This window comes from Drosophila persimilis, unplaced genomic scaffold (genome assembly GCF_003286085.1).
Source record: "Drosophila persimilis strain 14011-0111.01,24,50 unplaced genomic scaffold, DperRS2 tig00003933-arrow-pilon, whole genome shotgun sequence".
In the NCBI taxonomy this organism is placed as follows: domain Eukaryota; kingdom Metazoa; phylum Arthropoda; class Insecta; order Diptera; family Drosophilidae; genus Drosophila; species Drosophila persimilis.
The window spans coordinates 67,755-84,553 of record NW_020825706.1 but is presented as its reverse complement, the minus strand read 5'-3'; the positions used below and the strand labels follow the sequence as shown (position 1 = coordinate 84,553).

Here is a 16,799-nt window from a genome sequence, read left to right as displayed (position 1 = left end):
AGTGTTTTCACGGTCTCCCTCTCTATCGCTGAGCGGCGGAAATGCAGATGGGTAATGCGACGCCACGACACACAGGTGAGCAGCTCCTTGACGAGGAGGACAACGATGGATGCTGATGGTGGCAGGGAAATGGTGGCAATGAAGCTGATGAAGATGGTAGGGGATGGCTGGGCTGCCACTGTTGCTGGTACGGATGGAAGGATGGTAGGATGGTAGGGGCTTCTGCCCTGATGAAGATGAAGGTTATTGTTGCTTGCCTTCTGTTTGAGAAGAGCGGTGGAGGGGAGCGACCAAAAAAGCACAAAAGACCAGGAGTCGTCGGATGCAGAGGGCCAGAGGAGGCAGAGGGCTCTGAAGAGGCAGGAAGAAGTCCTAGCAGAGGGCCAGAACAGTGCCAGAGAAGCGAGGGACGGACAGGTACAGTCGTGGACCATGGACCATGGACCAGAGCAAATGTCGCGGTCCTGCGTCCACTTTTTCCGTTTTGAGTGGAAATTCCACGCTCCATTTTCATGCTTTTGATGGCCCCTCGCATTACCATTAACATTGACAATGAAAATGTGAAATGCCGCTCCCTCTCCCGCTCTCCCGCTCTCACTCTCTCGCTAAATCGCAGTTTTTGTGGCTGACATTTCAGTGGCAGAAGGACAGAGATCCTGCAGCGAATCAACAACTTAATATGCACAAATTTTTGAATGCCAACTGCACACCGATAAAACCGACAAAACACCAAAAATAGTTCCGAGCACCGACTGGAGGGTAATCCACATGGGAGTCGTCGAGTGGCACGAGGAGGTCTGGGGGTCTGGGGCTCTGTCGGTGGCAGCATCAGTTATCCGCGGCACCGACAAGCTGGTGCAGCCGTGCCACCCAAAAAACCAGAGCAAACGACACCGCCAGCCAAGCGCCCCAATTGCTGCAGTTTCAGGCATTCGTTCCATTAGTATTCACCGAATGGTGTACTGTACTGCACTGTACTGTACTGTACTCTGCCCCACTTGCTCCTTGCTCCTTGCACCGCTGCTGCTGCTGCCGCTGTTGTTTGTTCACAAATTTATGCGTGTCTATTCGTGTTCTCTTTTCTGTCACTCTCCCTCTCTCTTGCACTCTCTTGTTTGTCGTCGTTTCAATTAAGCCCGGCGCCGAAATGTATGCAACGGAATGCTTTTTCTGCGCATTTTTACCGATTAATTTTTCATTATTATGCCAAGTGCTCTCTGCTCTCTGCTCACGGCTCTGCTGCGACTGCGACTACACGCACAACTGAAATACTGCCAAAAATAATGGCGAATGACAGGCGAGAAAACCAAACAAAGTTTATTTTTCTTTTTGTGCGTTAGCGATGCCCTAATAATTTCTGCACGCCCCAAAAAGTAGGCAGCACACATTTTTGGCATGTCTATTGGATTTTTTTTGTTTTTCTGTGGGATTCCCTGCCAAAAGTTTGACTTTGGAAAGAATTTCTTCAAATTTATTATAAATTATTACTCTATTTATTCCTTCTATAAGATTATTTTTATTAAGGAATGCTAAAAAGGTATGGGAATGGTATGGATTTCAAGGGGAATTTTCTTTTATATTTATATAAATTTTTCTATTAACGATTGGCAAAAAGAAAAAATATTTAAAAAATAAAAGCAACAACTATTAAATAATAATACAAAATCAAAATAAGGAACAATATTAATAAAAAATACAAATAAAATAATGAATAATTATAATAATATAGTAAATAATAATAATAACATAACAGAAAATAAAAATAAAATAAATAAAATAATAAAAAAAACAATAACATAATAAATAATATCAATAACATAATAAATAAATAAATAAAATATAAATAAATAAAATATAAATAAATAATAAGTATAAATAAATAAACCATAAATAATACAAAATAATAAATGATAATAATATAATTAGGAAAATGATAAAATAATAATAATAAATACAATAACTACGAAACAAGAGGAATACAAATATTAAGAAAAATTAATGATAAAAATACAACGTAAAAAAAATAATAAAAAAAACATTAACATTAAAAAATTAACAACACAAAAAAATAAGAACTTAATAAAAAATAGAAATAATAAATAAGTAAAAAAAAAAACATAAATAAATAAAAAATAAAAGGTAAGGAAACCATACAAAATATAAATAACAAAAAAAAACCATAAAAAGTAAACCAATTTGTTTCCAACTTCAAAAATGACTCTAAAGTTTGTGCCAAAATTCACAAAAAATCTATACCGCTCCTCATGGCATTTATGATTATTTAAAGCCCGAAACTAAATAGTTTAGATGCACACACGGCATTCAAACAGAAAGAACTGCAATCCAATAAAATCCAGCAATAAAAGTAGAACAAGGCGAGGCCCCGTGGCAGGACTCTAACCGAAACCCAATGGGAGCCACACAGAGAAACACCTAACCCCACAGACACCACCACAACAACTACTAAACCGTAAACCCCATGGTACCCCCAACAGAGTTGACAATGTCAATAAAAATTAACAAGGAAAAGCTGAAAAGCTGGAAAGCTGCGCCAAAGCTACCGCCACTGGCCGCAGCCGCAGCAAAAGCAGAAACAAAATCACCGCAGACAACACAGCCCTGCACTTTGTAGTGCAGTGTACGCTTCCGCCCCCCCCACCTCCACCCCTCCACCCCCTTCATTAGGTCGTAGGTGTAGAGGTTACTGCGGTGTCTATGTAATTTAGACAATTAGAAAGTTTACGCCTGTAACAATTTCCGACTTTACTTCCATTTGTTTTTTTGTTTTTATTGTTTCGAAAGTTTTTCCATGACAAATTGTTGGGGGGTTTTCCGCTCTCTCTTGAGGCCTATCTGCTGTGCTCTTCTCTGCTTCTCAGTCCTCGATTTCTGTCGTTTCTCCGTGACATATTTGCACAAGGCTTCATAATCAGTGGCTGCCTCTCCATTCTGTGCTGCTGATGCAGCAAAAATTGTGCTCCAGCAGCGGCGACACTCTGCATTCCTCTTCAAGGCTCGAATTGTGTTGTTCGAGTGGCGAGAGGCTTAGCGTGGCCATATTGTCGCGATGTTGGCACTGGAAAGGGGGGGCCAGGGGAGGAGAGGGTGTGCGTGTGTCTGATCCTTTGCCTCATGCATATGCATGCAAATTTCGCAGCTGACAACTCGCTTTAAGTGGCTAAATTGCACAAGTAAACAATTTTTAAATGCAGCTTTGTTTTCGTCATAGGCCTGCGACGAAAAAAAAACCCAAATCTACACTGAAACAAATTAGTGGAGAAAATAAACAAAAGGTTTAGGGAAAGCGGGGAAATGTCTACCAATTTTTAAAGGCCTTAAATATATAAAAATGTATTTAAAATTAATGCAAAAAATATATAATAAATAAATAAAAAATTAATTTTAATAAAGCAAAGAAAAAGGAGTTTAAAAATATTATAGCGAGAATTTTTCAACGAATATTGAAACATTAGAAATCCCCAAAACCCCCGAAGATTTCTTTAACAAAATACTTTGATTTTTGTTGTTGTTTCTCTCAGTGTTCCCCCTCCCCCTTTTGAGCCTGGCAAATCCTCTACATTTCCCATTTAACCCCATTTTTACACGCTTTTTCCCCCACTGGGATTTGTGGCTACAAAAAAAAATCCACTGCTGACTGGCGGGAAACACTAATTTTTCAGTTATTAGCGAAATGTCAAAACAAATGACAGTTTTCACTGGCAGCCGGCAACTGGCAGATTTTTCCAAAGCAATTTTCATTTATTTTTGTTGTAGAACAATTTGGCAAGGTATTTATTTATTTAAATCACAAATATGGTCACTGGAAAACTAGGCCAAACAAATTATTGGAACTGTTTTTGAGCATGAAATTTCATTGCAAAAAATGTATGAAAAATGTTGAGAAATTTCTTTGGAAATTAAGCTAGTTTTTTTTTCTTTTTCGGCCCCAAAAACATGAATCAAATCTCAACAAATACATTTAATCAACTTCAGCGACTTCCAGGGGATTTATGCCTCATAAATTCTAGACAAATTGTGGCCGAGAGAGACAGAGAGAGATGCCATTTGTCAGAGATGATAAGCAAATACAAGCCTCCACAGAATGGAGGCAAATAAACAAGGCACTCAAAACCCAAACCCGAACCCATTTTCCATTCCCATAACCGAGCGTAAACGAAACTAAAATCAAGACAGCAGATTTTTGCCTGATTAAGGAGCCACCGCCCCCACCCCCCTGCTTCTGGCTCTTGAGGTGCTCCTCCTTCTCATTTCTCTGCAGACGTTTCTCCTTCTACTTTCTTTTCAGACGCGTTCCACCTCCTCCACGCTATTCAGACTCTTCCGCCGTGTGCTTGCTCTTCAGAGTATCCCGCCTTCCACCTACCACCTCCTTCTAGCTATTCGGCTGCTCCGCCGCCTCCTGCCTCTCCAGCTATTCCGCCCTCGCCTCCCCAGACGACGTTCTCATGCCGAAGATATCCTGCCACTCCTCTAGGCAGCGGCTACAACAATGGGAAATGCACTTTAGCCAGGACTCCCGAAAGTATGCAATGAAATTGCGAGAGAGAGAAGAGACCGAAATGCGAACAAATTGATATGCAAATGTGGAGTAGAAAGAAGGAATTCCAATACCAGTCCCAAAAGCCAAAGCCAGCAAAAAGCGTAATAATAAAATAAAAGTAGAACCCGAAGATGAGAGAGCAGGACGTAGGATAACTGCTCGCCCCATGACGTCTCATTTCCTGTACAGCAGCTGCATTTGGCAGAGGCAAAAATGTGCGTCTTCCGGCCCCCAGAAAATGCTAAAAAATATTAAGTATACGCCTACGCAAGACGTCAATAATTTCAACACAAGAGCTGCTCTCTGCCTCTCGTAGATTGAATTAAAAGATGAAAAAATGGCAAAGTTTTTCTGTTCTTTCTTTTTTTTTGCACAGAATTCAATTTGGCGTAACTTTTCCTCTACTTTCCATCGCCATTGGCATCACACCATCAGGATCATCATCATCAGCTGGCGGCCTTTTTAGTATGCGTTTTGGCTGCAAGAATGGAGAGTAAAACTTTTGCCCTCCAGAAGAGTCCTTCCTCCAGCCGAGCATTGATGGAAATGCCAAGACCCAAGACCCAAGACGTGTATAGACCTCCAGTTGTGGCCTCTGGCAAATACAGTTGTTCAACTAATGAGAGTCTCTGGCTCTGGCTCTGTGCCCTGCCGTGGGGCACCACAGATGGACCCCGTACAGACGGGGATTGGCCAAAAGTCGTGACAATCATAAAAATGCAAACCGAAAAACTTTAAATGTTTTTTCCCCTAAGAAAATGTTTTTCTTCTTGGGCTAAATGTGGTGGAAATTCTGGACAGGAAGGAGGGTCTTTCGTGGGTTTTTTTTTTGAGAAAATTATATAAAGCATCATAAAGATATAGGTTTAAAAAGGACAATGTTTCAAAGGAGATCTTGAGATTTTCAATGGGAATTTTAGATGAAGAAAAGTAAGTGGAAAATATCATAAAATCTATGTTTTTTGGGTACAAAATATGACCCCTAACCCCAAAATAAAAATATATCAAATTAATAAATAGATAAATAATAATAAATAAAATATTTAATAAATATATATAAAATATACAAATAAATATTAATAAAATATATAAATAATAACAAAAATAATAATAAATAAATACTAATAAAAAAAATTGAATTAAATAATAAATAATAATAAATATATACAAAATATATAAATAAATATACACACAAAAATATATAAATAAAATATAAATAAAAATAATTGTAAACGAAAATATTTTTTTACCTAAAATCTACCAAAAAAAATATATAATAAAATATACATACACAAAAAAAATTCCATTATGGATAAATCCCCCAGTAAATCCCTCAAATATCCCACTAAACACTTGTATTTCCCTAAACAAAAAACCACAAAAAATCCCTTCTCAATAGAACTGATTACTTCCTGGTTCAAAAAAATGGGGCGGGGGAAGGGTGGGGGGCGGCGTATACATTACCATAACCGTAACATTTGTGAGATGCCTAAAGCGTGACTGTTGAATGATTTTCCAGGAAAAAAAACAATCCATTCACCGGGCGAAAAATGAAAATCAAGGAAAAGCGGCGCAAATCAAGCAGAAAAGCAGAAAAGCAGAAAAGCAGAAAAGGACATCTAATGCGGAAAGAAAAATTCGAGTGAATGAAAAGAAAGAAAGGAAAAAAAACGCCATTTTACACAAGGATCTTACACTCAAAAATGCAGGACCACCAGGACAGACAGGACCTCTATATGGCACGGAAGGGAGGCGGGAGATTGTTTTCACGCCCTCCCTGCCTGCCTGCCTGTCGACGTCCATTCATGACTTAATAAATACGTAAAGCATTCGCAATGATTCCGAATGTGAATCAGTGCCATAGAACCATAGTCCTGGCAAGTCCTGCCAGCATTCCCGAGTGCTTCCGCTTGATTGTCCACGAAATCGACAAAAATGAAGTGGATATGCCGCACAGGAGGACGAGGCATAACGTGATTGATGCCGCTCGCCTCCTCCCCGACTCCAGACGGCACCAGACACCGATTCTGGGGCATCCTTAGTCCAATGATTGGTTCAGCAAAAAGGATTTTTGGCGACAGGCAGACAGCAAAAAGGGGGACACATGGCAATAACAATAAAAAACCCAATGGGAGGTCCCTTTTTTTTGCGGGTCTATCTGTCTGCCGGGCATCTGTTTGTCCTCCCCCCCTCCCCCCCCACCGTTTTTTCTGTGGGCAGGAATTCTCCTTTTTTGTGGCATTGCATAAACATGTCTGCGGCGACCATTTTGTGTTGGTATTTAAGCAAATACAACAGAAAGGATATCAACAAAAAATGTGTCTAATTGACAAAAAAAAAATGTCTGTGTTTCCCTGAGGAAAACAGGGAAACAGCTAGCAGGTTGAAAGGGAAAATATACTATAAATCTATGCAGAGACTGTACTTAAGTGTGTGTTGGCTTTCATTGGAAAGCCTCTTCTTTGTATGAGAACTTACCTGAAATGAAAGTAAATTAAAGGTTTTATTAGCAAACATCGTAAAGGCTCTAAAACTATACAATTTAAACCCTTTAAAACCCCCGATTAAACGAAATTTCTAAGCCAAGGAAATGCCAAGGCTTTTTCCACTATTCTCCAAATGCAAATCACAAGAAGATGCTACAAATTACGTAAATAAAAGCAATAAAGTGGCAAACGGATTTGCATAAAGTGATTGGGGGGAAGGGGGGGGCAGGGATCTGTGGCATGTGATGCCGAGAGAAACTTATGCTAAACAACCAGAGACTCAAAGACATATCCAGGGGCGGAGGCTTACACGCCCACATTCAATTACAGTGAAGATTTGCCGTTTACTTTTCCCCCAGGCCACGCCCACAACATCAAAGGGCGTTGACTTAGACATTGATTTGTCTCCGGGGAAGGAAAGGGGGATATGTGGACTGTTTTCTAAGGTCCAATGCATTGTGGGGCCCAGAATTATATATACACCAGATGCCAGATATACTATGAGAATATTTTGTATTTTTGGTCATCTTTTTGTTCTCCTGGAAAATCTATTCGCTACCCATGTCACAATCTAACAATATGCTGAAGCTGTCAAGAGGTTTTCCTGTCCGCCGCAAAAGTTGTTCAACTTTTTTCTTCGCCTTCGGGTGCGGTCTCTGGTTTTTTTTGGGGAAGAGAGCTCTTCTTTCTGTACCATCTGTCTAGTGGTCCTCCCTTTTCTCCACATATTGCTGTTTGTCTTTTGCCTTTTTGCCACTAATTTAACGAAAGTTCTTTCTCTCTCTCGCTGTGTGTGCCCTTCCACTCCATTAATTGGAACGTCTGCAAAAGTTAGTCGAGTCTTAATTTTTGTGGTTTTGTCACAGCCATTTTCCTCCTCATATAAGACTTTGGTGTTTCTTTGAACTTCAAAGGAGTGAAATTTAAGCACAGCAGATGGCAAGTCAAAGGTTAAATGTATTCCCCCCCTCTTGCAACAAGTGGAAATACACTGCCAAATAAAAACAATAAATGAATGTAATTTCCCGAGTGGTAAACTCGGAAAATCGTTTTAAATAAGGCATGAAAACGCATTAAGGGCGCCACCTTGTCAGACAATAAACAACAATATGTGTACCCTGCAGCCCCCGGGAAAACACACACTCACACACGCCTTGCCCCACCCTGCAGCAGGCTGTCACATTTCCCTGCTTCCCGCTTCCTGAAACCCTCCACAAATATTCGATAAGATTGCCTGACATTATTTACATTTGCGCGAATCTTTTGTTGATTTTATGTGCAAGTAAAAATTATATAAAATGTCAAACAAATTATGCAGAATATTCTGAAATGCAAAATCGCCTGAAAATACTAAATAAAAATACTAAAAAACGCTAAATACTACCACAAATATTAAAGAAAAACTGAATATAGAGAAAATACTGTAAAAAAACTAAAGAATACCAAAAATTCTAAAAAATACTTTAAAAATACTAAACAAAATACCAAAAAAACTAATAATACTAAATAAATCGAAAGTTCCGTCGAGAAATTCAGAAAGTACATAATACGAAAGATACTAAGGAATACTCTAAAGAATAAATAAATACTAAAAAGATTCTCCAAATTACTAAAAAGATTCTCCAAATTACTAAAAAGATACTAAAAAAATACTTTTAAAAATACTACAAAATACTGAAAATTACTAAACAAATCCAAAGTTGCCTCGAGAATTTCAGAAAGTACTACTAAAAATAGTAAAGAATACTCGAAAGAATACAAAATACTAAAAATATACCAAACAAAATACTAAGCAAAATACTAAAAAAAAAATACTAAAAAGTACTGAAAAACACAAAACAAATCCCAAATTCACTCGAGAAATTCAGCAAGTAAAAAATACCAAAGACTATTGAAAGTACTAAAGAATACTCTACCACATATCAACTTCAAAATAAATGCCACCAGATATTCTTCTATCAATAACATTTTATCGTATTTCATTTGAATAATTCAGAAATTTGCTGAACAAACTTTTCCGTAGATTACGTTTCATGGAACTTCTCCTTTGAGTGCCTCCAGAGCCAGGGAGCAGGGAGCTTCACACACACGTGCAGCCTGCCTATCCCTCTCCATCCCTCCTCACACACACACACAACGACATATAAAGTGATAAGCAGCCGCAGGGCGACCATTGAGGCGCCGCCACACGCCTCTGTCTCTGCCTCTGCCTCTGCATGAGCCTCTAAGCGGCATGCAAATAAAAATCGCTCATACGCCCCTTTGTACGATACGACTCGTTGTCCCTACGGTTTCTGTGTATTATTTTGTCTCCTGTTTTGCGGTGTCGACTCCGACTCCGACTCGTTCTTTCTTGCGTATATTTGCATATATTCTGTACATTCTGCCTTTGCTTTATTTCTTTTCTTTTTTTTCTTGCGAGGCGGGTGATAATACAAGAAATTGTATCAGGCCAAAATTGTTTTTTAAAATGTTACGTGCCCGACGGCTGCTTTGACAACAAATTTATCTGTACGCGTAGTATCTGTGCGATACGTTTTTGGGGTAATAAAAATGCAATATAAATCCATATACAATATAAAATTTGTGTTTCCTTTTTTATTTTTTCTTGGGCGAGAGGGTAATCCTGGAAGTTTCGATTGCAGGCAGCAAAACGTTTGTGGGGAAGGATACAGGGAAAAACAATGGTGGGAAAACTTTGGCGTGGCACGTGCTTTGGGTTGATTTGATGGAAAATTTTGACGTATTTGAAGGATGTGTGCGTGTGTTGGAAATACAAAAATTTGTAAGGACTTAAACAGTATTTTGATTGTAAAAAAAAGGAGGAGAAGGAGTAAAAAAATGTGCTACAAATTTCTCTTGAAATTGATTACATATTAAGAGGTACAAGTGTCTATTGTAATCACGAACAATTAATGAATCATTTTTCAAGGGATTTTTGCCTTGATACAATTTTTTTGGATTAATTTAATATTTATAGAAAATTCTTTTAGAATAATTAAAAAAAAAAATAATAACCTAAAGAAAAATGTTAAAAATAATAAAGAGTACTTAAAAAAAATACCAAAAATACTAATGTACTGAAAATAACAAGAATTCAAAAATACTTAAACCATGATCAAATATTACTTAAAATTTTACCAAAAACACTAAAAAAAACGGAAGTTACAAAAAAAATTGTTAAAAAATCTAATACAAAAATGAAAAAATACTGAAAATACCAAAAATACTAGACAATACAAAAAATAATAATGTATACCAAAACTTTAAAAATACTGAAAGTACAACTAAAATTAAATTTTTCATTTTTTTAATAAATTAAAATTAAATATTAAAAAAAAATAAAAAATAATGAAAATCCCAAAAATCATATGAAAATACCAGAAATACTGAATGTACAACAAAATAGTATATACGAGTATTTATTGAGTTCGGGGAAGAGTTGAAGGTGTCTGTGTCTCCCACCCAGGCTCTGTATGCACTCAATCCTTATTTTTCCTAGGAACTCCCATTAACAAATAAAAATATTTCGAGCCACTTAATGTGCAGAATTTTAATAGGAATATCCGATTGTCGATTGGCGGCGGCTGTGGTGCAGACACAATTTCGCACCATTTGGCAGCCCCTCCCAATCAATTTATAGGCGCAACATATGCATATGTGACCCATGACCACCTCCATGCCCCATGCCCCATGCCACCATCCTTTTGGGGGGCTGTGGTTCAGGGCAATTATAAAATCCACAAAGGGAATAGCCACCGCCGCCGCTGCTGCTGCTGCCATGACGACAATCAGCTAATGAAATTAATGGCAATTTCCATTGGCAGTGCGGCTTGAATGCAATGCAAGTAATGCAATTTCCACAAATTTCACAGCCGGGGAAAAACGGGACTCCACTCCCTTGGGCGCGGCTCTTGGGCCCACACCACAAAATGCTAATTAATCAGCTTTGGTATTAATTAAACGACCGCAGAATGAAGCCAGCGACGGACCATTAACGATATCAATAATCCCTCCCCCTTTTGGCCACCAGAAGCGACTCTTAAAAAGGGCTTACGAATTTTAAAGGAAAATAGCTGCAGAACGAGGAAACGAGCGCAAGTGCCGAGGAAATTGTGCGGCAAATGGTGCCCGTAATTTATGGATGTATTCCCTCGAAAACTACATGTTTTGACAGGTGATAGTCGCAGATAACTCGATCAAAATGCGTCACAGATAATGCTGTCGCACGAACGCCTTTGATGGCATGGCGCCATGAGGGTTTAATACCCCTTAGTGGATACCCAGCAGAACTCCACTCTTATCGTTCCGCTCTGCCGATTCTAGGGTACATTTGAGTGGTAATGTCCACTCCGTGCCATTCAATCGTGTTTAATTTACAACCTCATCCGGGAAAACGTGGAGTCATGGACGCCCAGCATTCTCTCTCGCACTCCCACTCGCACTCCCAATGTTATTGTCATGGTTTTTATCAGGGCAATGGCGCCTTCCAACCATCCATCCATCCATCCATCGACGCCCTGTGCTTGTTATTAAACATAAAAATAAATTAATAAGCGAGAGCGTGACAGCCACATCCACACAGCCCATACCCACTGACAGAGTCTCAATTAAGCGACAAAGTACGACACTGGCAGTTAATGTCGCCAAAGTGGGCAGTAAAAGGGTGGGAAAAGTGTGGAAAACAGCAAAGAAATGGTGGGAAATAGGAAGGAACGCGAGAAACGGGCATGCGGAATGGGTGGGAAAGCAACGCAAATATTTTAACGATGTCATGTGAAGTTTTTCCACGTAAATTGAGCGAGGCAGAGCAGACGACATATCCTGGGCCTTATCATTAAGGCAGCCCGCAGCCAGCCCGCAGCCGCATGTTGCAGTTGCAATCACAAATGGTTATTAAGCAGCCAAAGCCAAAGCCGAAGCCGGCGAACAACCCCGGAAGCGGGCCTTAAGTAATGAATTATTGAGTATTTCTTTATTACTCAAAAGCCAGAGGATGGTCAAACCGCAACGGGGACACCCGAGGGGTTGAAAATCGAAATTATTCGAGCCAAGATCTGAAAACGGGGCTCTAGACAGGTAGAAATTGAAGGCACAACTCAAAAGAGAAGCTTAGGAACGAAAGATAACGAAAATGTGCGTGTGAGCAAGTCGCAATTGGGTGAAACTCAATCTCAAGAGGCACGAGTGGAATGAAATAGTATAATAAACCGTATCAGAGTGGTCTGGCCTTTGTAGTGTGAGATATTCATCAGAAGAGAGGCAGTTATTGGAAGCAATCAATGTTTTCATACCACAAGAAATTTTACAGTCCTCAGACGAAACCACAAACCCACAAACCTTTTAATAAAAGTGCTTGCTTCTTCCCCTCTGATTGGACTTCACCCTTTCTCCATTAGCTTCTCCCCATTCGAGTCTGCTCTGCTCTTTTGCCAATTTAATTGATGAAAATATAATGACACATCCAAGCCAAGGGCCGGAGATTCAATCCTCCCCACAAACTCCAATATGGAATGAGCGAAAAACCGCACGCCCACATGCATAAATTTTGACGAAAGGGCAGCCCCGTCTGCCACAAGAGGGGGTTAAATGTTGTGTCCATTTAAGTGGTGCTACGGTAAACAGGGACCAGTCCACTCTGCGGAGCCACAGCCACGGCCCAGCGTGTGGTTGTGTTGCCATTGGAAATTGAGCAACCAAAGCAATTGTCAATTAAATTTTGCTCTCCTCCTGCTGCAGGCCCCCACGCTGTAAATGCCAAGACACGTTCGGGGTGGTGGTGGGATTTCCAATCGGTTCACACTTTCTGCCTCCACCGCCCCAACCATCGAGAGCTTCGGTACTTCCTCTGCCATTAGCGAGCTGTGTACCTTTCCCCAAGTGGCATCCACAGACGCGTCACTAATTTGCATAAAAAGGTAACACGCGGCAGAGAGCGCACCCCTTGCAGCCACCTGTTGCAAGGCCAATAGGGGGGACAAATGCTGTGTGCGCCGTTGCATTAATTAAATTTTCTAATTTTTTACGCACAATTTCCTCATTGAATTCGTTCTATAATTCGCCTTCCAGCCATTGAATTAATTAGTCATTGATCGGCTTTTGTTTGCCACAAATTGTTTGTGTATTTACCATTTGGGGGCACGTTTGTGGCATAAGAAATTCAGAACGAAAATTAGGGCTTTGTATCCCCTTAACATCGTTGATCTGGAGGCCCTAGAAAAAGCTTGATTTTCGGTGTAGATTTTTGTAAACATTTTTAATGAGTAGCCAAAAATCTCATTAAAATTATAATTAATTTTGAAAGGGTATATCGAACGATTGTGTGGATTTTTCCTGTTCATTTTTTTCATATTTAATTTCTTCTAATTTGCATATTTTAAATACATTTTTTTTCAGCTCTCCGAATAAGCATTCATTTATTTGTGACTAAAAATAAATACCTATTTGTGTTCTCTTCGGAGGTATTTTTCATGCAGTTTTTTCCTACATTCAAACTCTACAGAAAATTTGCAGAAATTCTGTGCCTTTTGTGCGCCTCAAACTATGCAAACATTCAACGAATCTCTCCGTCTTTTTTCTGTGCCACAAGAGCAAATATTTATTCAAGTGTCAATTTGGAATTGAATGCTTTTCGGTTGTCCTTCCACAAAACTGTGTGACGATGCACTTGGGCTTTTTCAGACATTTAATTTCCTTGCCAAAAAACAAAAAAAAAAAAGGCCAAAATTTAATTTCGTAATTGAATGGGTTTTCGTTTGCGCCCAACCTTATGCGACTCTGCCACTACCAATACCAATACCAATACGAATTTAATTGAAAATTTATCAGTTTTGCATTTGCATACGTGTATGCCATGCCCCATGCACCTCCTCCTCCTTTTCTGAGTGACATTCTTCTCTCAGAACCAAAATTATGACTTTTTCTGCCCATGCATATTTTTCTCTCTCTCTCTGTGGTTCTGAAATTTTGCGACAAATATTTCTGCACGAAAATTTTGTAAATATTCACCCAAAAAGAGCATTTTACCCGATTGGATTTTTGGGAAAATAATTAAAACAAATGCAGGCACATTTTTGGTTCATTTTCATCTCTGGCCATTTCCGATTTAATTGAAATTCTGTTACGAAATTTCTAAGAAATTCGAAAGGCATATTTCTACTTCGACGAAAAACCCAATTAAAAGAAACGTCTATAGTCTATAAAGAAAATTCAATTATTAATTGGAAGAGTGTGAGGCTTTCTGTGTGGGTAAATGAAAGAGTTTTCCCTTCAATGATTTTGATTAAATATTGATGCAAGTCGAGGGGTTTTCTGAGGCTTATCTTATGGGTGCCAACAGAGGAGTTCCCGAAAATATTGTATAGTATTTAAAGGATAGCATTGGCATTAGCAAACGAGGGCAAACCAGTGTTTTTTTGAGGCGTTTATGGCGATCGGCTATGTTTTTGAGTAGGAGGATTTGCTAGAGGCCACACCAGAGCTGAGCGTCTGCTGATGATCTCTCCCAAAAAGGGAGTCGGGACTGAAGAATGCAGAAGGAAGCCCTCCACTCCAAGGTGTTCAACGGGCTTGAAATTCGTAAAAACCGACTCAAAACAGCCCACGGCCAACGAGTTTCAAGCAAATCCCATACATCTGTGGGTTTTTTTAGGCTAGAAGCAAAAACCTGACGTGATGGAGCAAATCTGAGCTTGGAGTCCCGTTCAGAGCCTAAAAATTCACAGGGATATGATACTCTGGAGCTGCGTTTTTCAAGCTCCAATTGATGAATAAATATGCCACACTTTACCATCCACAAAAACCCTTGAAAAGTGCGCATAAGTGGAGCCCACGAGTACCCTACGTATACGCAATTTCAGGTGGAATTTCCCAATAGTTGCCTAGCCAATACATACACTGAAAGATGACAAACGAGTAGCCCCATTAACACCTACTAGTATCTGGAAAATGTATCTTTTGCATACCCCACATTCCTATGGAGAATGGAGCCAAAGATTAGACGTCTGCAAGTGCAGTCGAGGAGCCGTTAATTGAGTTACCCACATGCCACGCCCCCAAAAACACCAACGAACTGAGGCAGTTAATTAAGCCAGAATTTAGTCAAAACCTACAGTGGTTTTGGCAGCTGAAGAAAAGCCAAAAACATTATACGAATGCCAGCCAGACAGCCAGCTAGCCAGCCCCCCTCTCCGGCGCAGCAAATCAACGCCGAATGCCAAAAATCCAATCATCTGGCATCAAAAGTTCCATTCGTTCTGTCTCTGTCTAGCATTTCGGGGATATGCGGGCTCAGGCTTAATCAGCGTGCAACGCGAGGCAAGGAAAATTTACCGCCAACGTGGCACAAAAATTTTCAAATTACATTTCGCATCTGCATCTGCGTTTTCTTTTGAGGTGGAGCATCGGATAGGAGAAGGCCTTAATGGTGGAAAGCTGATAGGAGTAGTGTATCCCCAATGGTGGCATGCAGCGCTCTTCTTTGGGGGGTGGGGGCATGCTTCATTGGGCAGGCGAATGTTTTTGGGTGCAATTAGGAGCCAAAAAGCGGGCGAACGTGCACCACCAGCATATTCTGTGGCATTAAATTCGATGTGCAATTAAAATTGCTGCAAAATTTGCATCCTTTCGGTCGGATAATGAGCCTTCTCCGTGCGGTGGGTGGGGCAGTGAGGGGTCATCTGTGGTTCCCAAAAAGTTATCCCCATTTTCAGTGCAATCAGAATTTAAGCGATGGCATTCTTTGACCAAAGAATTTCTTAAAATTTCCAGGGGGGGAATTTTGCGATAATTTTCCATAGTTAAATATTGCTAAAGGAGGGAATATATTGCTTAAAAATTCTGAAGCCGAAAAATCAGTGCTTCTTTTGCAATTTCACTTAACAAAAAAAAAAATTAAAAAAAATAAAAAAAAAATAACAATAAAATACATACAAAAAAATAAATTAAGATTAAAAACATAAAAATAAAAATAAAACAAATAAAAATTCAGTACATAAAAAAAATAATGAAATAAATATTAGATAAATACAAATAAAATTTAAAAAATTATACCACTAAATAAAAATAACTTTTAGTTTAATTTTTCATTAATTTAAGTTTTGTTTCCTTTCACTTAAAATAATTTAAACAAAAAATTGTATCTTCGATTTAAAAAACTTACCAAATATTAAAAAACAATTTCAGTTAAATTTATCTGCAAATAGAGAAAGAAAAGTGGGGAAAATCAATTAATAAAAAACAATTAAATTTCCATGGAAACCAGCTTAAACAGATTTTAAGTCCTATAAAAAATGCATGAGAAAAAAAGATTTAAAAAAATATTGTCACTGAGAAGGAAAGGTTTGTCCTTATCTGCATTTCCTCCTAATTTTCTCTCACTCTCTATCTCTCTTTTCTTTATTTTAGGAGGATAATTAGGAAGAACTTTTTGGACACCTAAACGGCAGGCATTCTATGCTAATGGCCAAGAAAAATGCCAAGAAGAAGGCCAAGAGGACGACCCAGAAAAAGGCAGAGAGGTATGTTAAAAGAATGTCCAAAAGGAGTCCAAGAAAAAGGACGAAAAGGGGGTTGGAAAAATATATGTCAAAGTAACAAAGAAAAATAGGTGGAAATATATATTCTGTTGGATTCTTTTCGATGGCTAATGGAATGCACATTAAAAGTGGCAACAGGAGACACAAGACACAGATGGAAGATGGCAGCCGAAAAGGCACAACACTGACAGACAGACAGCCGTCTAGAAGGCCCAT

At 39.1% G+C, this 16,799-nt stretch overlaps 1 protein-coding gene across 3 annotated transcripts in view; it reads right to left on the bottom strand.

The window, feature by feature from the left end:
* Nucleotides 1-16,240, bottom strand: part of LOC6594042 (furin-like protease 1, isoforms 1/1-X/2) — an 85,374-nt gene extending 69,134 nt beyond the window's left edge. For all 3 annotated transcript variants that reach the window (XM_026994578.1, XM_026994576.1, XM_026994577.1), the window contains exon 1: nucleotides 16,208-16,240. The gene's annotated coding sequence lies outside the window, so the exon portion shown is untranslated. The remainder of the gene's footprint in view (nucleotides 1-16,207) is intronic.
* Nucleotides 16,241-16,799: the final 559 nt, after the last annotated feature.